The sequence below is a fragment of the Schistocerca cancellata genome, chromosome 5 (assembly GCF_023864275.1).
Source record: "Schistocerca cancellata isolate TAMUIC-IGC-003103 chromosome 5, iqSchCanc2.1, whole genome shotgun sequence".
Lineage (NCBI taxonomy): Eukaryota > Metazoa > Arthropoda > Insecta > Orthoptera > Acrididae > Schistocerca > Schistocerca cancellata.
Genome location: NC_064630.1, coordinates 810,790,933 through 810,810,399, shown reverse-complemented (window position 1 = coordinate 810,810,399; position 19,467 = coordinate 810,790,933). Strand labels below are relative to the sequence as shown.

The following is a 19,467-nucleotide window of genomic DNA, read 5'->3' as shown; positions in this document are numbered from 1 at the left end:
TCAGATCTCTAGCCTTATAATAAGACAGTTACAACATAAGCAAAGTGTAAAGTTTTACGGAGTTGACATAGGTCGCCAAACTACAGTCCGAATGTGATTCACGAGCTCTACATTTAGACTCGTCTCGCACACTGGCGGAACAGCTGACGACTCTGCGTTCCCTTTCGACTGATTCCTCATATTGCACTTATGTACGCGGTCACTGTTTCGCTGCTAGCAACCCCCAAGAAGTTGCTGTCCATCCACCAAAATTTGTTCCCCAACTCAAACAAGCGATATGAGTCAATCATTATTTGGTAACCAGTACATGGATGGGATGGAAAAGACACCATCGATGTACTCTAATAATAAATATCACATTTCATAGCGCGAAGAATTTTACAATAACTTCAACACCGGCCATTCATGTTATAGCAAGTTTCCCCAATTTCAATATCACAGCTAAACCAGCCCGTCTCCACTTTGCAAGTATCATTGAGAACATGGATAGGTGACTGTGCAGTACGTCCATTCAGTGTTAATCCTCGAACACATTAATCATCAAAGTATACCAGACAGCGCTTAACATATTTCTATCACCTCGAGCATAGTGTTTAATTTACGATCTATCTCTCTGTGTGTGTGAGAGTCCCGGAGCATTCTTGCTGTCTTAGGGTAAAATTAGAGAGAGAAAGACCCTCCTCACACTGACATTGACTAACCAGCCATGCAGCACCATTATCGAATCAAACTGCAACAGACCAGAAGAAGACCGCTACACTCCACATGTCGTGAATGAATTGATCTTTCCGAGTCCTAACCCGTCCAAGTGCACGAGATTTCTCGAGATACGACCATGTCAAGAGCTTAGCACTCCTAGGATCGGTACCTGGAAAGTATTGGTAAGAGAGAACATAAACACACGCACTACTAAGGCTACAACGTTCTGCACTTAAAACGGGCCTATAATGTCAGATCACCTGAGCTTCCGACCTATCAGACGTAACGAATGTAGCGTTGTTAATGACACACATCCTTCTTCCCGGTTTCTCTACGATAAACTAGGCAATCGAACTGTGAAACACTTGTTCTGCGTGATACGAGCACAATATAGCTTTTCCGGAGACGTATAATGTCCACTGTTCACATCCAAACACCGTTCAGAAATTATACAATGCCTACATCAGACCTATATAAAATGATCGTTAGTAGCGGGGAATACATCCTACAAGGAAACAAATAAACGCATACCAGCAGCGCCGACATGCGAAAATGTTCTCAGGCAAATGTGTACACGAGGATTGTAACACCTCACAGGATCCTATCGTTAACTTAGTTATGACGCTGAAGTGTCGATTTTACACCAAACATGTGATAGGGGGGATGGAATACATCACATAAATCAAAGTTCGTTTAGAGGAATGTGTCAAGTTTCATCACACATGAGATGGAAGTCCCCTGATGACCGACAGGTTTAACTAACGATCACAAGTAGACAGTACTTTAAACTGCATACCGAACACGTGGCTGTATACGAGTAGTACGTGGGCTATGTCACACGACTGATGCGTGCGGACAGAACACTGGAAAAAAATTGGCCTACAGAAACTTCTGCTTCTGTAGAATGAACCAGTCAACCATTAAATCATACCTCATTACATCTCTGTCTCAATCGATCACCCTGTCCACTCTTTGTTATCCTTTAAGCCAGATGCAAGTAAGTTTAATTGTGAATCGTTCTCTGTCCTCCTGAAGAGCATCAGATGCAGTAGTCAACTTGCGTGTATCACTGGTACCTCAACAGACATACAGTATAATGCTACCTCGACGGAAAAAATTGACTTCCTCCATTATTCTCGTCATTACGATGTCGACGTTTTCCTGGATTTTCCTGTTGCCGCATTCTTGTTCCCATGTACAAATTGTTCAGCGCGAACCAGAAGATAGGCGAGAATTTCCTCAAAAAAATGGCTCTGAGCACTATGGGACTCAACTGCTGTGGTCATAAGTCCCCTAGAACTTAGAACTACTTAAACCTAACTAACCTAAGGACAGCACACAACACCCACCCATCACGAGGCAGAGAAAATCCCTGACCCCGCCGGGAATCGAACCCGGGAACCCGGCGTGGGAAGCGAGAACGCTACCGCACGACCACGAGATGCGGGCGAATTTCCTCAATTTCACATCAATTCGGTCTATATTCTGTCAATTTATGCCTATTCCCTCCTCATTCTTCGCAATTCTATCGATTTTAGGTCAGATCTATGCATGCGATCACGACATACAATTTCGTTCTGTGTTCCAAAATTGCCTGTAAATGATGTAGCACAACTGCCAGCACCTAGCCCAAACGCACTGATCGGGAAGAGTAATATAGCACTGTACTCGACTGTATCAGCGTTTGCTCTGTTTGTGTGTACCAGGTCAGTTGGAGTCTAGATCTCGTGGTGGAGACATTGATTGCAAAATAAAAACTTTTGTTCATAATAGAGAGAGTCGTTTTCCCGCCATTTCGCCCCATCATCTTGTATTACGTTATGCACTATGCACATTACTACACGTTAGTACACGTTAGCCTGACAAAATGCACTAGTAGGGGGATGTGGCGGTCGGTTGAGGATCGTGGTGGAGACTATTTGATTCCAAGTCCAGGTGGGTGTCGCATTCCCGAAAATTGGTTCAAAAAAATGGCTCTGAGCACTATGGGACTCAACTGCTGAGGTCATTAGTCCCCTAGAACTTAGAACTAGTTAAACCTAACCAACCTAAGGACATCACAAACATCCATGCCCGAGGCAGGATTCGAACCTGCGACCGGAGCGGTCTTGCGGTTCCAGACTGCAGCGCCTTTAACCACACGGCCACTTCGGCCGGCCCCGAACATTGATTCCAAGTCCTAGGTTCTACGAAGTCGAAGCACGTGACTAATGCAGTAGCCAATAGGATTGCAGCATTCTAGGAGTGGGGGGGGGGGGTGCTAGGTCATGAATGAACACTGCACTCATAGTGGGAAAACGTGGAACTTCTCATTTGATCATTGAATACTGAAATTGTAACTTTACTTATTGAATATGATTAAAACTGGAATGAAATTAAGTACTTAGGTAATTGATAGGTCAGGTGATGTTGGTGCCACATGAGTTCAGTTAAATTCGTTAGCATATTTACAGAAGACTACGTCTGGTGCGAGTATAAAGGTGCAGGCTTGAGGCTGTGACACCAGCGGTCGCGTGCTCGCAGGCCACATACACGACGCGTATGTCTTTATAAATGTGCGGGAGAGAAAGCGGACGATCTTGGATTACGTAAGTGGCTGTGTGTCCCAGGGGACATGGCGAATACACTGGTTGCAGCCATGTTGAATAACGGTACTCGTGCCATCACCCGACATAACGCTGGCGCCCTCCAGCGGTGGGGATATATACTAAGTCACTTGGGGTCTGGAACCTCATGGTGGACACACTGGGTGTCGATATCTTGGATTACTTCACAGATGAGAGCACATTAGAGCATGAGAGCATTAGTTCATAGGAGCAGGTGGCAGTCGGGCGACTTAGGTTAGTTCAAGTGATCTATTATCCCGCAATTTTCATAGGTTGTAGTGAAACCCCAAGTTACCTTTGTTTACTGCAAAAATTCAAACTTGGCACCAGTCATAGGGGGAATTGGCGGTCGGTTGACTTAGGTTAGTGGAGGTAGCCCAAGTGAGGTATCTTCCAGGGATTTTCTTTGTTTAGTAGCGATAACAGGAGTGTGGTACATTATCCTGTTGTATTTGAACTTGGCATCAGTTCGTAGGAGGAAGCGGCGGCCGGGTGACCTAGCTTAGTGGAGGTAGCCCAAGTGAGATATCTTCCCGCCATTTTCTTTGCTTAGTAGAGATAATAGAAGTTTGGTGTATTATCGTGTTGGAATTTGAACTTGGCGCCGTTTTTCTGGGGGATCGGTGTGTGCCACTTTTCCACCGAAATCCGCCATCTTGGATCACGTCATGGCCGCCATATTGGATGACATCATCGCCGCCATCTTAGATATCGGTGCTTTGGGGTGGTATATACTTCATTCCAATACTTATGTGTACATATGTAGAACAAATGGCGCTCCATTAAGTATCAGAATGCCAAGTTCTGTCAAAATTTCAAAGCAATCCTGAAGAAATTTCAGAGTTTTCAGCTTCTGGACAAAAGAACATTTATATTTTACGTATATATAAAAAGGATAATGTGCATAATGTGAGGAGATCTATGAAGCTATTTTAAAGGCACTGCTATGTATATAGGAAGGCTGCAACGCCTGAAGGTTGTTGGTTAACTGTCAATTGAAAGTGAACGTAAATAACTGTAACATATTGCCCATAAATAGACAAAGACATCCGCTATTGCTCTATTACAACGGTGAAAATTCACGGGTGACTGCAACAAACGTAAAATATCTAAGAGTAACTGTCCGAAGAAAACTAATGTGGGAACCCCACATCAAACAAATGGTAGGAAAAGCAGACGCCAAGCTGAGATCCATTGGAGAAATCGTAATGAAATGTAATTCATCGACGAAAGACATTTCTTGCAAGACACCTGTCGAATGGTTCGTTACTACTGCTCATCAGTCCGAGATATGTTACAAGCAGGCTTAACAGAAGAGACAGAGAAGACCCAACGAAGAACGACATGTTTCATTACGGGATCGTTTGGTAAGCGCCTGAGCGTCACAGAGATACTGAATAAATTCCTGTGTCAGACGCTACAAGTGATGTGTTGTGGCTCACACGGAGGGTTGCGTTTGAAATACTGTGAGCGTCCGTTGGAAGAAGACTTTTTCAATGAATTACTTCCACATATGTATTGCGAAATGGCCACGACGAGACAATTAGAGAAATATAAGCTAATACAGAAGGTTATCTACAGTCGATCTTGCTGCACACCGTTCGAGAATGGAACAAAGAACGAGGAAAATGGGAGTGCTACAGAAGTTCTCTCCGCCACAAACCATAAGGTGTCTTGCGCGGCAGAGATGCAGCTGTAAGATTTCGCGGTTACTTGGTGGCATGTTGCCTACTGATGATCACCTCGAGGTTTTGGATATCTTAATGTTTCGTCACCACTGGGAGCTATCATTTTTGACATTCACACTCAATTTTTAGTGTTCTAGGCTGTGTATCCTTGTTACATGTACTTCACACACCCTCCAAACCCATTCTCCCAACACACATTTGCAAGCAGTTCCTCTTGGTTATAAGGCAAACTTCGGAAATGGAAATCCCCCGCCAGATATTCGTAATTGGGATCCGATATGCCCAGAATCGGTTTATGGGAGTAATGGTCTTTGCGGCTGTGGGCTTTGCCATCCGTGGCGTAAACTCGGTGTTTGGGACTACAAATATTTTACGTATGTGGTGTCTGTTCTTTCCCACTTACCCGAAAGGACAGACACCGCATATATAATTGCGGCTATGAGTGCCAATAATCCCTTCAGCCCAAATGCGCACAAGGCTCTAACTCTTACAGGAATAAGTGGGATGCCACGCGTAACGAGGTTAACAACCAGGGCCACTGCATCAGTAGTGTGTGGTATAAGTTGAGAATGTGGATCTGCCGGGAGGCATACTAGAGAATTCCGTACAGCGGTACTAACCACTGTTCCCGGTGGCGTAATGGTCAGCACATCTGCCTAATAAGCAGGAGACCTGGGTTATAATCCTGGGCCGGCACAATCTTCAACCTGCCACTCTGGCAGCTAATGTCTTTAATTCACTTTGTCTCATGAGTAACATTTTAACCATGGGTTTTACAACCGTCAAAGAACGTAGCAACTGTGGGGGATTTATGCACCTTTTTCTTCTTTTCCGAAGCAACAAGACATTGGAATCTTTTTAATGTCAGATATAGCATTTACTGATTCCTTTTTCAGCGTATCAGTAATGCCAGCCTTCTACAGCATTCATGGTCTTTTGCAGCTCGTTTATTTATTCCACATTTCAGTTGGTCTACTAGGGTTTTCCATCTATTGATTCACCACATAACATGAAACATTCAAGACCTTGTCTCCACTCGGAATGACCCCCATTACTACTATCGACGCTTCATCAATACTGTTTGATGGAAGAAGTATAACTGCAGCACACAAGTGGCAAAATAAAAGGACTTTTTCTCTATCGGCGTATTGCTCCGTTAATACAAATTATTTAGTTTCTTCCACAGACATTGGGTGAAGTGGAAAGGGATTTTCCCGTCAAAACAGTTTTCAAACCTTTTATTGTAGTCATTTCAATGCCTACTAGCGCAAATTCCGGTGACAACACATAAACCTTATCTTTCAGTCCAGAAAAAGTATTTCATATATATCTCGAGCTTTGTCAGGAAGCAAAGTAAATAGAGTAGGAAATATCTTCGTCTCTTCTTCTGTGCTTCAGATGTCAACGTGTACGGTGTACAGTTGTTTGAAATGTTTCAAACAATTGTAAATGGTTCAAATGGCTTTGAGCACTATGGGACTTAACAGCGGAGGACATCAGTCCCCTAGAACTTAGAACTAATTAAACCTAACTAACCTAAGGACATCAGACACATCCATGCCCGAGGCAGGATTCTAACCTGCGACCGTAGCGGTCGCGCGGTTCCAGGCTGAAGCGCCTAGAACCGCTCGGCCTCTCCGGCCGGCCAAACAACTGTCAAATTTCACGTCCATAAGAACAGTTCCATTTTCACACACGATTTTCCAAGCTACTTCACAGCCGAACACCGGGATTTTTTTTTCCGGGAACAGACCCATCGCCAACTTTCAAAAAGCTGTTACCTTCGGATAATTTCCAAATATCTTCGCTCAGTAGAATATCCTAACTTGTGCCAGGATTCTGGGTCGTCACAGTACCTTCCCTTCTTCCTTTACACAACGCAGTCTTGGAGATCTCGTAATTTGGCGTATTTCTGAGGAAATCAAAACCTTCATCTATCAAGTCTTGTAATTTCTCTTTAAAGATTTGTAAAACAAGGACTGTCTTTTCTTCGCGGACTCCTTTTCTGCAGCTATGCATGCGTTTCTTTATCTACACATCTTCTTCGTGAGGTGGGCAAGAATGTGGTCGTTCAGCCATAATTCTGCCGCTTGTAATTTTTAAAATTCTTCGGCATTCACTCCATTCGCAATTCATCCACAACCAGTTCGCGTACTCATCACATGTTCTGTGTATCCAGTAGCGATGACTACCCTCGCGAAGGCACCTCTTCCGTTTCGTTGTTGTAATTATTTCCTATTTTCGCAATGTACAGAACCCAAGCAGTTTAGGTCTACGAAACTATATGGAAACTAAGGCTATCGGCAAGGCCACTGACTAACAGAGACAACACAAATATGTGATGGTAGACGATCGGCGTCAATCAGCAGTAGCGGAGGCTCTCGTCGGGAAGCTCACGACGCATAACTGGTTGGTAGGAAGTCCCAGGGTACCTACGGTATCTACAAAAGCCCACCGCAGTCGATTTGACGCCCAAGCGACACGAGTGGCTGCTTGGGTTCCTAAGCTCAGAAGGGCGCCAGAGGAGCACAAGTCAAGATTTGTGTGCAGCTTGTATCATTACGATTAGTGGTGAAACCGATAAGGGTGAAGTACACGATAACTGAACCGTGAAAGTTATTGTAAACAAACCTCTGTAACTAATTGTTGGCTATATACTTGCGAATATATCGTTACAAGCCGCCACTGATTTGAATGGCGGTGGTGGTAGTGGTAAGTTGCTATGTAACCAAACTGCTGAGGTCATCAGTCCATAGGCTTGTTGTTGTGGTTTTCAGTCCTGAGACTGGTTTAATGCAGCTCTCCATCCCACTCTATCTTGTGCAAGCTGCTTCATCTCCCAGTATCTACTGCAACCTACTGTCCTTCTGAATCTGCTTAATGTATTCATCTCTTGGTCTCCCACCACGATTTTTACCCTCCACGCTGCCCTCCAGTACTAAATTGGTGATCCCTTGATGCCTCAGAACATGTTCTACCAACCGATCCCTTCTTCTAGTCAAGTTGTGCTACAAAGTCCTCTTCTCCCCAATTGTATTCAATACCTCCTTATTAGTTATGTGATATACCCATCTAATCTTCAGCATTCTTCTATAGCACCACATTTCGATGCTTCTATTCTCTTCTTCTCCAAACTATTTATCGTCCATGTTTCACTTCCATACATGACTACACTCCATATAAACACTTTCATAAACGACTACCTCACACTTAAATCTATACTCAATGTCAACAAATTTCTCTTCTTTAGAAACGCTTTGCTTGCTATTGACAGTCTACATTTTGTACCCTCTTCTACTTCGACCATCATCAGTTATTTTGCTCCACAAATAGCAAAACTCCTTTAAGTGTCTCATTTCCTAATATAATTCCCTCAGCATCACCTGATTTAATTCGACTACATTTCATTATCCTCGTTTTGCTTTTGTTGACGTTCATCTTATACCACCCTTTTAAGACACTGTCTATTTCGTTCAACTGCTCTTCCACGTCCTTTGCTGTCTCTGACAGAATTACAATGTCATCGGCAAACCTCAACGTTTTTATTTCTTCTCCATGGATTTTAATTCCTATTCCAATTTTTTCTTTTGTTTCCTTTACTACTTGCTCAATATACAGATTGAATAAAATCGGGGAGAGGCTGCAACCCTGTCTCACTTCCTTCCCAACCACACTTCCCTTTCGTGCCCCTGGACTCTTACAACTGCTATGTGGTTCTTGTACAAACTGTAAATAGCCTTTCGCTCCCTGTATTTTACCGCTGCCACCTTCAGAATTTGAAAGAGAGTATTCCAGTCAACATTGTCAAAACCTTTCTCTAAGCCTACAAATGCTAGAAATGTAGGTTTGACTTTCGTTAGTCTATTTTCTAAGATAAGTCGTAGGGTCAGTATTGCCTCACGTGTTCCATTATTTCTACGGAATCCAAACTGATCTTCCCCGAGGTCGGCTTCTACCACTCGTCTGTAAAGAATTCGTGTTAGTATTTTGCAGCCGTGGTTTGTTAAACTGATAGTTCGGTAAATTTCACACCTGTCAACATCTTCTTTCTTTGGGATTGGAATTATTATATTAGTCTTGAAGTCGGAGGGTATTTTGCCTGTCTTATACATCTAGCTTACCAGGTGGTAGCGTTTTGTCAAGGCTGGCTCTCCCAAGGCTATCAGTAGTTCTAATGGAATTTTGTCTACTCCCAGGGCCTTGTTTCGACTTAGGTCTTTCAGTGCTCTGTCAAACTCTTCACGCAGTATCATGTCTCCCATTTCCTCTTCATCTATGTCCTCTTCCATTTCCATAATATTGTCCTCAAGAACATCGCCCTTGTATAGACCCTCTATATACTCCTTCTACCTTTCTGCTTTCCCTTCTTTGCTTAGAACTGGGTTTCCATCTGAGCTCTTGATATTCATGCAAGTGGTTCTCTTTTCTCCAAAGGTTTCCTAAGCTTACACACTTCTTAATCTAATTTACACTAACTTACGCTAAGGACAAGGCACACACCCATGCCCGAGGGAGGACTCGAACCTCCGACGTGGGGAGCCGCGCAAACCGTGGCGAGGTGCCCTAGACCGCGCGGCTACCCCGAGTGGGATTTGAATGGTGAATGTTGTTAGTATAAAAGAATTAGACACATGAACCTTAAATGAAGTCCCGATCAAATTTCACACGAGGCCGACCTTGACAAGATAAACAATACTGCTCCAGCACGCTACATGTTTTGATTTATTGGTGAGTTTTCTTCATATGTAACATGGGAAATTAAACAGTGTCTCATGTTTAAAAAGCCAATACAAAATTAGACAATATTTTTGCTCTTGCTTACCACTATTTCCGGTGCAAAGTGCAATAATTTTTAGGTTAAAGAATTAAAAATTTCCACTATGAAACTAAAAAAATAACAGAAATTTTATAGTTCCATACTTTCCACTCAGTTTAATATACAGCAAGCTTTACTGAAGGCAGAACAGTGAAATGGGTGTAGTTCTTCCTGATTTCACTGAAAGCATTTAAAGATCTCAAGAATTATCTTAAATGGAAACTAATAACTTTTTCTTTTAACATTATCACTGTCATTAAATTTCTATTTCAGAGGAGTGCACACGTACTTAAGACTTTAAAGAACAACCCATATCCAAGATCGCTAGATTCAGATTTCTTATTACAAGACTTAAAAAGAAAAGAACAACCCATATCTAACACCTCTAGACACAGATTTCTTTTTACAAGACTTACCAAGAGCCCAAGTAATAGCAAATATTATCTGTGGAACGGGTCAATCGGGAGGCGGAAGAGGCCAAGCGCCAAATGTTATGTCGATCATTCTCAAAGTGTCCCTGCCTCCACATCAGTACCTGCGATGTTAGTATGCGACTAAATATAAATGAACTCTTCAATGTGTCGGATCGAATACCGCTTGCTTCATCCTTGAGGGTGAAGATTGAAAGAAAATATGACCTACCTTGAACAAAGCAACCTTTTACATGGGAACTTTGATTCAGACACATCGATTATAGGAAACTCAATTAGCGATTTTCACAGACGATGAATTGAGCGACATGGATAAACGAAACTAAGTTGATTCGTTGTTTCTAACCTTTCTGGAAACTTTTCATTCAGAATCGTGAGAATGTATACAACTGTTGTTCGTATATATCCAAAAGTTTTTAAGCAACTACAGTCCATCATCTGTGGGTACTTTTATTCGGTCGTTGTTTTCCACACAACTGGGTTCCGGTGCTAAAACCTGTTTTGGCATTTACAGACAGAAGTGCTTTACATAAGAGCCAGACCCGAATTCCCACAATGTTGTCTGCAAACATGGCTCCTGCTAAAGCTAGATCTCCAAGACCAAGTTGATTATTTTTTATGTAGTGCCACAATGACGCTTACTAGGAAACCCTGCCTCCGTATGGGATACCTTCCCATTTCTGCAACAAGATAGAAAATTTCCCAACAGACAGGTACCTTTAGGCTATCTGGTATGAAAGTAATATCTAATATGCCACATGGGAGTGTAGCGTAATCGTTGCTGTTCATATTACACGTGAAGGATTTAGTGGACAGTATTAGCTGCAATCTCAAGAATTTCGTAGGACATGCAAATATGTATGATGAAATTCTACTCCGTAATAACTGAACTAATATCCACTTCCTTCTGCAGAAAATATCATCTTTGTGCAAAGATTGCTATTTTCGCGAAACAAAAAGGCATAGTATCCTTGACTACCGTATTGGACCACAACCAGAGTCACTCAAGTAACACAAATTTTGGAGAGAAACGATGTGCAAAGTTAAGAGGTGGTACTACCACGTGAGATCGGTTGTAGGTGAAGTAAATCTCTGGCTATGACGCACTGGATTGATACTGGGAAACTGAGCTTGTATCCAACTGCCCATACTGCAGTGCTGCTTTAGTGTATCGGCTCCTCCCAGGTCGAACTAACTGAAACTATTATACTTAACAAAAATAGTAGTTAGTTAGTTACGTGTTCTATTGATCAATCTCATGGTAACCTTTATGATGCAGAACGTATTAACTGTATAATAAATGCACGCATGAATAAAGGTTTTCTTTAAGCTTAAAATTTTAATTACTTACCCCATTCCCTTAAACGGCATAACATGCAGATATTATACCCATAGATATATCTATTCCTATTCAAGAATTCATCCATGGCGTAGAAATAGTTGATTTCAATTTATTTCTGAAATTATTACTGCTGTATGTAAAACATTTTATTTCATCTGGTAATTTATCGAAAAGTTTTACCGCAGCATATTTTACCCCTTTCCGTGCCAAAGATAGATTAGGTAAAGGATAGTGTAAGTCTTTCTTTCTTCTGGTACTAAATCATGGATGTCACTGTTGTTTTTAAACTGGTCCATGTTGCTGAGAACAAATTTCGTTACTGGGTAAATGTACTGTGAGGCTATTCCTAACGTTTTAAACAGATGCCTTTAAGATGTGCGACTATGAGCCCCACACACTATGCTAACTATTTTCTTTTGAGCAGTGAATACTTTCTGCCTAATGTTGAGTTACCCCAAAATATTATTCTGTATGACGCCAGGGACTGAAAGTATAGAAAGTATGTCAGCTTGCAAATTTCTGTAGCCTCAAAATTAGCAATTACTCTGATTTCAAAAGTTGCTGAACCAAATCACTTTATGAGATCCAAAATAAGAATTTTCCAATTAAGATTCTCATCTGTATGTACAAGCAAAAGCTTTGTATGCTCCAGCCTGGCTACTGAATTCTGTTCATTTGTTATACTTATTAAAGGAACTGTACTTCTTGCAGTAGAAAATTGGATGTACTGTGTTTTTTCAAAAGTTTCAGAGCTAGCCCATTCGCAGAAAACCAATCAATAATTTTCCAAAGACATTATTTGTTTCATTTGCTAATGGAGTTCCCTTTTACTGGATTAATAATGATGTTTGTATCATCAGCACACAGTGTCAGTTTAACTTCTTCTTTCAGATAAGAAAGCACGTCTTTCACACATATCAAGGACAGAAGGGGACTCATAATCGAACCCTGTGGAACACTTAATGTAATTTCACCCCAGCTAGATAAAGTGGGAAACTTCCTTAAATCACTTAGACAATATACTGAAATTTTTTGCTTCCTGTTATGTAGATAATACCTAAACCATTCATATGCTGTTCCATTTGTACCATAGAATTGTAATTTCTGTAGCACAATGTCATGGTTCACACAAACAAATGCTTTGGATAAGTCACAAAAAATTCCTATTGGTGACATTTTACTATTTAAAGACTCTGTTACACTACGGGCCATTAAAATTGCTATACCACGAAGATGAGGTGCTGCAGACGCCAAATTTAGCCGACAAGAATAAGATGCTTTGATATGTAAATGATTAGTTTTTCAGATCATTCACACATGGTTGGCGCTAGTGGTGACACCTACAACAGTGCAGACATGAGGAAAGTTTCCAACCGATTTCTCATACACAAACAGCAGTTGACCGGCGTTGCCTGGTGAAACGTTGTCGTGATGCCTCATGTAAGGAGGAGAAATGCGTACCATCACGTTTCCGACTTTGATAAAGGTCGGATTGTAGTCCATCCTGATTGCGGTTTATCGTATCCTGACATTGCTGCTCGCCTTGGTCGATATCCATCTGCATTTCTTCTTGGTGTAGCAATTTGAATAGCCAGTAGTGTATGTGGTCAGTGAAATTATATATTGCTGTCTCAGTGGAACAGCATTTTTGTAATCCAAACTGTGACTTATACATATCCCACTACTCTTGAGTGCATTACTTTCTCGACAATTTTTGAAAATGCTGTAGGCAAGGATACTGGCCGGTAATTATTGACATCTGTAGTGTCCCAATGTGTTACAAATGGCCACAGGTTTAGACTGTCACCGAGTGTGTAACTAAACCGTTCCAAAAACTTAATAGGCGACTGAAAGAAAACGTTCTGGATCTAAAATATTTGGTAACATTTTTTGGAAACAGTGATCTTGAAACTATCTAAAATTAGCTATGGTTATTTTATTTAAAGTTACCAGTTTCGCCCTACTCTTAGGCCATCTTCAGAACAGTACCAGCAGCCGAAGCTGATGATCCCCAGAACAGTTAACAGACCTCAGTAGTTGAAACTGCTCTCTACTCAACAGTTTCAGCGACTGAGGTCTACTGACTGTTCTGCACATCGTCAGCTTCAGTTGATGGTGTTATTCTGAAGATGGCCTAAGACTATGCCGAAACTGGTCATTTTAAATAAAATAACCATCTCGATCTAGACTTTTTTCTCTAATTTTACGTTCTGCATGTCTTGAAGACCTGCTAGCAAAACGCTAAGAACTGGCAGTCAGTACGGAATCTACGAATGATCTTCACCCCCTAAACGAGATCGTGTAGATAAAACCAGGCAAATAAAGACTTCACACAGAGGTACAGGAATAGTTGTTCAACCAGCCCTCCATCGAGAATGGAGCGGCAGGAAGCTTCGATATATAGTATAATGGAAGTATCTCCGTCAGTTACAATTTACTTGACAGTTATTCACAGACAGCTAAAAACATTGTGACCACCTTTGGAACATAATACAGCTGCAGTTTTGCGCGGCTTGAATTGTACAAGCCCTTGGAAGATTTCCGGATGTATTGGGTACTAGTCCCCTATACGCAAGTCATCTTACTCCCGCTAATTACTGACTGATGGTCTGTGGACTCGTAGCTGGCACCCGATAGCTTCACAGACGCGTTCCATCGGGTTCAGATCAGGCGAATTTGTTGGACTAGACGTCAACGTGGAATCACTAACACATTCCTCGAACCGTTATAGGACGCTTCTGGTCTTTTGACACGGGCATTTGTTCTACTGGAAGATGCCATCTCCATAAGGGAAGACATCGTCAATGAAAGGATGGAGGTGGTCTGCAATGATGCTCACGAGGTCCCCATCTGTGACGGTGGCTTTGATTACTAACAAACACAGGTCCCACGAAATCCCAACTGAATGCGACCCATAGCGTGATACTGCCCTCACCGGCTTGTGTCTGTAGAGTGGTGCCTTTTTCGGGCTGTCGTTAGCCTGGGTGCTGGCGTATCCGCATAAGGCCACCCATCTGGTGTTACAAGAAACGTGATTTGTCCTACCCGACGACACGTTTCCATCGCCCCACGGTCTAACCTCAATAATTCCGTACTCACTACATTTATAATTGGGGATGTTGTGGAATCAACTTGGCAACGAGTGTTGGCTGTCTGCTGTGAAGTCCTGTGTTCAAGATTATGATGATGTTTGGTTTGTGGGGCGCTCAACTGCGTGGTTATCAGCGCCCGTACAATTACCCAATCTTTGCTCAGTCCAATTTCGCCACTTTCCTGGATGATGATGAAATGATGAGGACAACACAAACACCCAGTCATCTCGAGGCAGGTGAAAATCCCTGACCCCGCCGGGAATCCCTGTGTTCAAGAACGTGCGCCGAACACTTGTGGCTCCACCAGCGCTGTTGTTTGTCGTCACTTCGGCCGCAGGTCGCTGCCTCTCCTGCTTTTCAGTGCCGGCAAGTCTTCAACTTCCAAGTTCTGTGATGGAGCTATAATGTCCACATCTTGTCGCCTACTCGTGGTTCCTGAACCACTTCCGAAAGATTGTGACGACAGTAGCACGCGAACACAAGACCAGCTTCGCCATTTCCGAGACGCTCTTTCTCAGGAGCGGGTTCATAACCATATTCCCTTTGTCATTCTCAATTACGATACTGGATTTCTCCATCTGTGGCCCGTATCATAGCTATAAATATTCCCTATTCGTCTCTGCGCCGCTTTTACGTTTTCCTTATCGCGACAAGTGCCAACGGCGTTGCCACAATGGTAACACCGGTTCTCGTCAGATCACCGAAGTTAAGTGCTGTCGGGCTGGGCTAGCAGTTGGATGGGTGACCATCCGAACTGCCGGGCGCTGTTGGCAAGTGGGGCTCACTCAGCCCTTGTGAAGCAAACTGAGGAGTCAGGGAGCCATTTGGCTGATAAGTAGCGGCTCCGGTCTCGAAAACTGACAAACGGCCGGGAGAGCGGTGTGCTGACCACATGCCCCTCCATATCCGCATCCAGTGACTCCTGTAGGCTGAGGATGACACGGCGGCCAGTCGGTAACGTTGGTCCTTCATGGCCTGTTCGGGCAGAGGTTTTTTGTTTTTATTTTATTTTTTTATTTCGCAACAGGTGCCCGCAACACACTCAGGCGCAATTGAATCTACCTTTGGACATTGGGCGTGTGTTTTTGGCCCATCAGCTAGTGGAGTGTAAATGTAGCCTTTTTTTAGTATCTCACTGGATTAAGTTGTGATATAGCGGCCAGAAATAAGTCTTATTATGTAGTGATTTCTCTTGGTCAAGTTAGCATTGCTCTACGACGAACGATATACGAAAGTTAAAAAAAGCTGAAGACCGTACCCTGCAAACGGAGTCCAAACAGATTGGAATCTGATCAGGAAATAAGGCACTGAAACTGGCAGATGCGTTTTGCTATTTGGACAGAAGGATAAATAGCGATGGCCAAATAGAGAGCATATTAAATGCAGACAGGCGATGACTAGGACAGCGTTTTTGTTGTGTGAATAAAATTTTAGTGTTAGGAAATATTCTCTGGAATCTGGAAATATGTGGGAATGACACCTTGACGGAAAACAGTATAGCCAAAAAGATAATAGAATCTTTTGATATACGGTGTTACAGAGGAATGATGAACATCAGACGGGTAGGTCGAAGATTTAATGAAGAGGTACTAAATCGAATTGGAGTTTGCAATAACCACGGAGAGTCTATGTGACTTGCACGGGGTAGAACAGCATTGAGAGCTGTATCAACCAGTCTTGCGAATGAAGACCACAAAAACAACAACGCGTTGTAAAGTGCTCTGCAACGTTTCCAGCTTGAGTTTTCGAAATTTCCCCATAGCAGACGAATAAAATTCTCCAAAATAAAACCAGTTCGGCAACTTTTCCCAAAATATCTTAACCATACACATTTCTTTCAACTACTGTTGTTATCAGTGTTGGAACCTTGAAGAGGTGGATTCAACTGCTCAGGGCCGTAAAATTATCGTACACATAAAAAACTTGTAGTAACCTACACAAATTATAACTGCTTCCTTCATGCTTTCTTCATAGTTCTATTGATTTTTCTTCAGGGCCCCACCTACATTTTATTTCACAACTTCTATTCACTACGGTATTATGATAACAGAAAATCCGTGCCTAAGTTTTTTATTGCTCCTCCTGAAATCTCTCAACAGCTGATCTGACAATATCTTACATGTAATTATGACATACCATACCAATACTGACGCGGTTTCGAGAGTTCCTCAATATTTGAAACAATATACACACATCAAAAACAGGTTTTGCATCACTCCGGTTCCCAGAACTCCTGAAGATAGACGTTGACTGTGGATATTGTATCACAGACACAGTCCTTTGACTGTTCAGAGAGGTCACTAAACCTCCACAAAGATGTAAACAGCCAATAATGAGCAGCGCTTATTGGATGGAGAGGGTCCGACAGCCGATCAGTTCCAGTCATTCCACCAGGAAGAAGGTACAGGACTCATGTTGTCTGTAGTTCAGCCATGCCTAGACAGTCAATACCGCGCTTCGATCGCGTCTACATTGTTACTTTGTGCCAGGAAGGGCTCTAAACAAGGGAAGTGTGAAGGCGTCTCGCAGTGAACCAAAGCGATGTTGTTCGAACGTGGAGGAGATACAGAGAGACAGGAACTGTCGATGACATGCCTCTCACAGTCCTCCAGAGGGCAACTACTGCGGTGGATGACCGCTACCTATGAATTATGGATCGGAGGAATCCCTTACAGAAAAGCTACAATGTTGAATAATGCTTTTCATGCAGCCACGGGACGTCGTGTTACGACTCAAACTATGCGCAATAGGCTGCATGATGCGCTACTTCACTCCCGACGTCCATGACGAGGTACATCTTTGCAACCACGACACCATGCAGCGCGGTACAAATGGACCCAACAACATCCCGAATGGACCGCACAGGATTGGCATCACGTTCTCTTCACCGATGAGTGTCGCATATGCCTTCAACCAGACAATCGTCGGAGACGTGTTTAGAGGCAACCCAGTCAGGCTGAACGCCGTAGACACACTGTCCAGCGTGTCCAGCAAGGTGAAGGTTCCCTGATGTTTTGGGGTGGCATTATGTGGGGCCGACGTACGCCACTGGTGCTCATGGAAGGCGCCGTAACGGCTGTACGATACATGAATGTCATCCTCCGACCGGCAGTGCAACCATATCGGCAGGATATTGGTGAGGCATTCGTCTTTATGGATGACAATTCGCGCCCCCATCGTGCACTTCCTTCAGGATAACGGCATCGCTCGACGAGAGTGGCCAGTATGTTCTCCAGACATGAACCCAATCGAACATGCCTGGGATAGATTGAAATCGGCTGTTTATGGACGACGTGACCCACCAACTACTCTGAGGGTTCTACGCCGAATCACCTTTGAGGAATGGGACAATCTGGACCAACAGTGCCTTGTTTAAACTTGTGGATAGTATGCCACGACGAATACAGGCATGCATCAATGCAAGAAGACGTGCTACGGGGTATTTGAGGAACTAGTGTGCACTGCAATCTGGAACACTACCTCTGAAGGTCTCGCTGTATGGTAGTACAACACGCAATGTGTCGTTTTCATGGGCAATACAAAGAGCGGAAATGATGTTTATGTTGATCTCTATTCCAGTTTTCCGTACAGATTCCACAACTCTCGGAACCGAGGTGATCCAAAACTTTTCTTTTTTTTATGTGTGTGTATTCATGCGACGTACGCAGTAACGCTAAACCCATCAAGTGCAACCCTCAACTAAAACGACGAAACTCAATACAGTGGCTCGCCAGAACTCGATACGACCATGAAACGGCAGAAAATTGGGATGTACACAGCGTACTGATGTCACGAAGGGATCTCCCACAAACCAAAAGGTGTATCTATTGATTTAAAGAGAGAATGACGTCTAATGAATATTTAGAAAACTAATATGTGTTGTTTAAGCTAAAATATCAGATACGGCATTAGTAGTAAGGGTAGGCAGATAAAATAGTTCCCGAATTTTTTCCCCAAAAGTTTCCCGATGCTCTCCGTTTCCACAAAAGTTTCCCCAAAGAAAATGCTTTTCTCAGAATTGCGAAAGAAAAGCCATCTAGCGTCGTTGGTACTCCGAGAGACTGCGCACTTCATGCAACGGTAGAGCAAAAATTACGGGGGCATAACGGCGCTAATGCAATGTATTGTTGTTTGATGTACTTACATGTGTGTGCCGGAAATACACTGGCACTTCTGGAAAACTGGACAGTCATTTGTGGTGAATTCTCACAATTTCTCACTACAGTTTGTTCTTATTCCTCTGATGCTTAACTTTAAGTCAGAGTGTGTTTACCAAACGTAGTATCGTCGCTTCTATAGCAACACAACTAGCTGTATACGTGATACCATAATACTTGTAGTTATAGTGTTACGTTAAAACGTGACGAAAGGGGTCTGTTCGGGTTTTACTCTAAATGTCTTCTGTTTCAGACTGGTCCGAATTGGAACCACCATCTGGATTAAAGAACCTCTAGGACCAGCGCTCATGAACATTACCTGAGGCGTCCAGAACGCTTCTGTAATTTGCGACAGGGGCAGAAACGGAACGATTGCACGTAAGCTGCCTGCCATTAGCCTCTAGTGTAGGAATGTAACGAACTATTCTTTGTAGAAAGATTTTTGGAATGTTTTACGAGTAAGGTTACAGGTATATAAGTTGTAACGTCATACAGTGCACGTTATTGTATGTGCAAACACTGCTAAAATTAGAGTCTAGAGCCTTGACCTTATCAGTTTTTCAGTAGTATCTCACTAGTTAATGGCAAAGATGCAGTTTTGAACATACCATTTTAAAGAACGAGAAACCGCAGCCA

The 19,467-nt window shown here is 42.8% G+C and overlaps 1 long non-coding RNA gene and 1 pseudogene across 1 annotated transcript in view; both read left to right on the top strand.

Moving 5' to 3' along the window:
- Positions 1–19,206, top strand: part of LOC126188293 (uncharacterized) — a 35,188-nt gene extending 15,982 nt beyond the window's left edge. Inside the window, exon 3 of the long non-coding RNA XR_007537847.1 lies at positions 19,085–19,206. This is a non-coding gene — a long non-coding RNA (uncharacterized LOC126188293). The remainder of the gene's footprint in view (positions 1–19,084) is intronic.
- Positions 15,330–15,447, top strand: LOC126189337 (5S ribosomal RNA; annotated as a pseudogene).
- Positions 19,207–19,467: the final 261 nt, after the last annotated feature.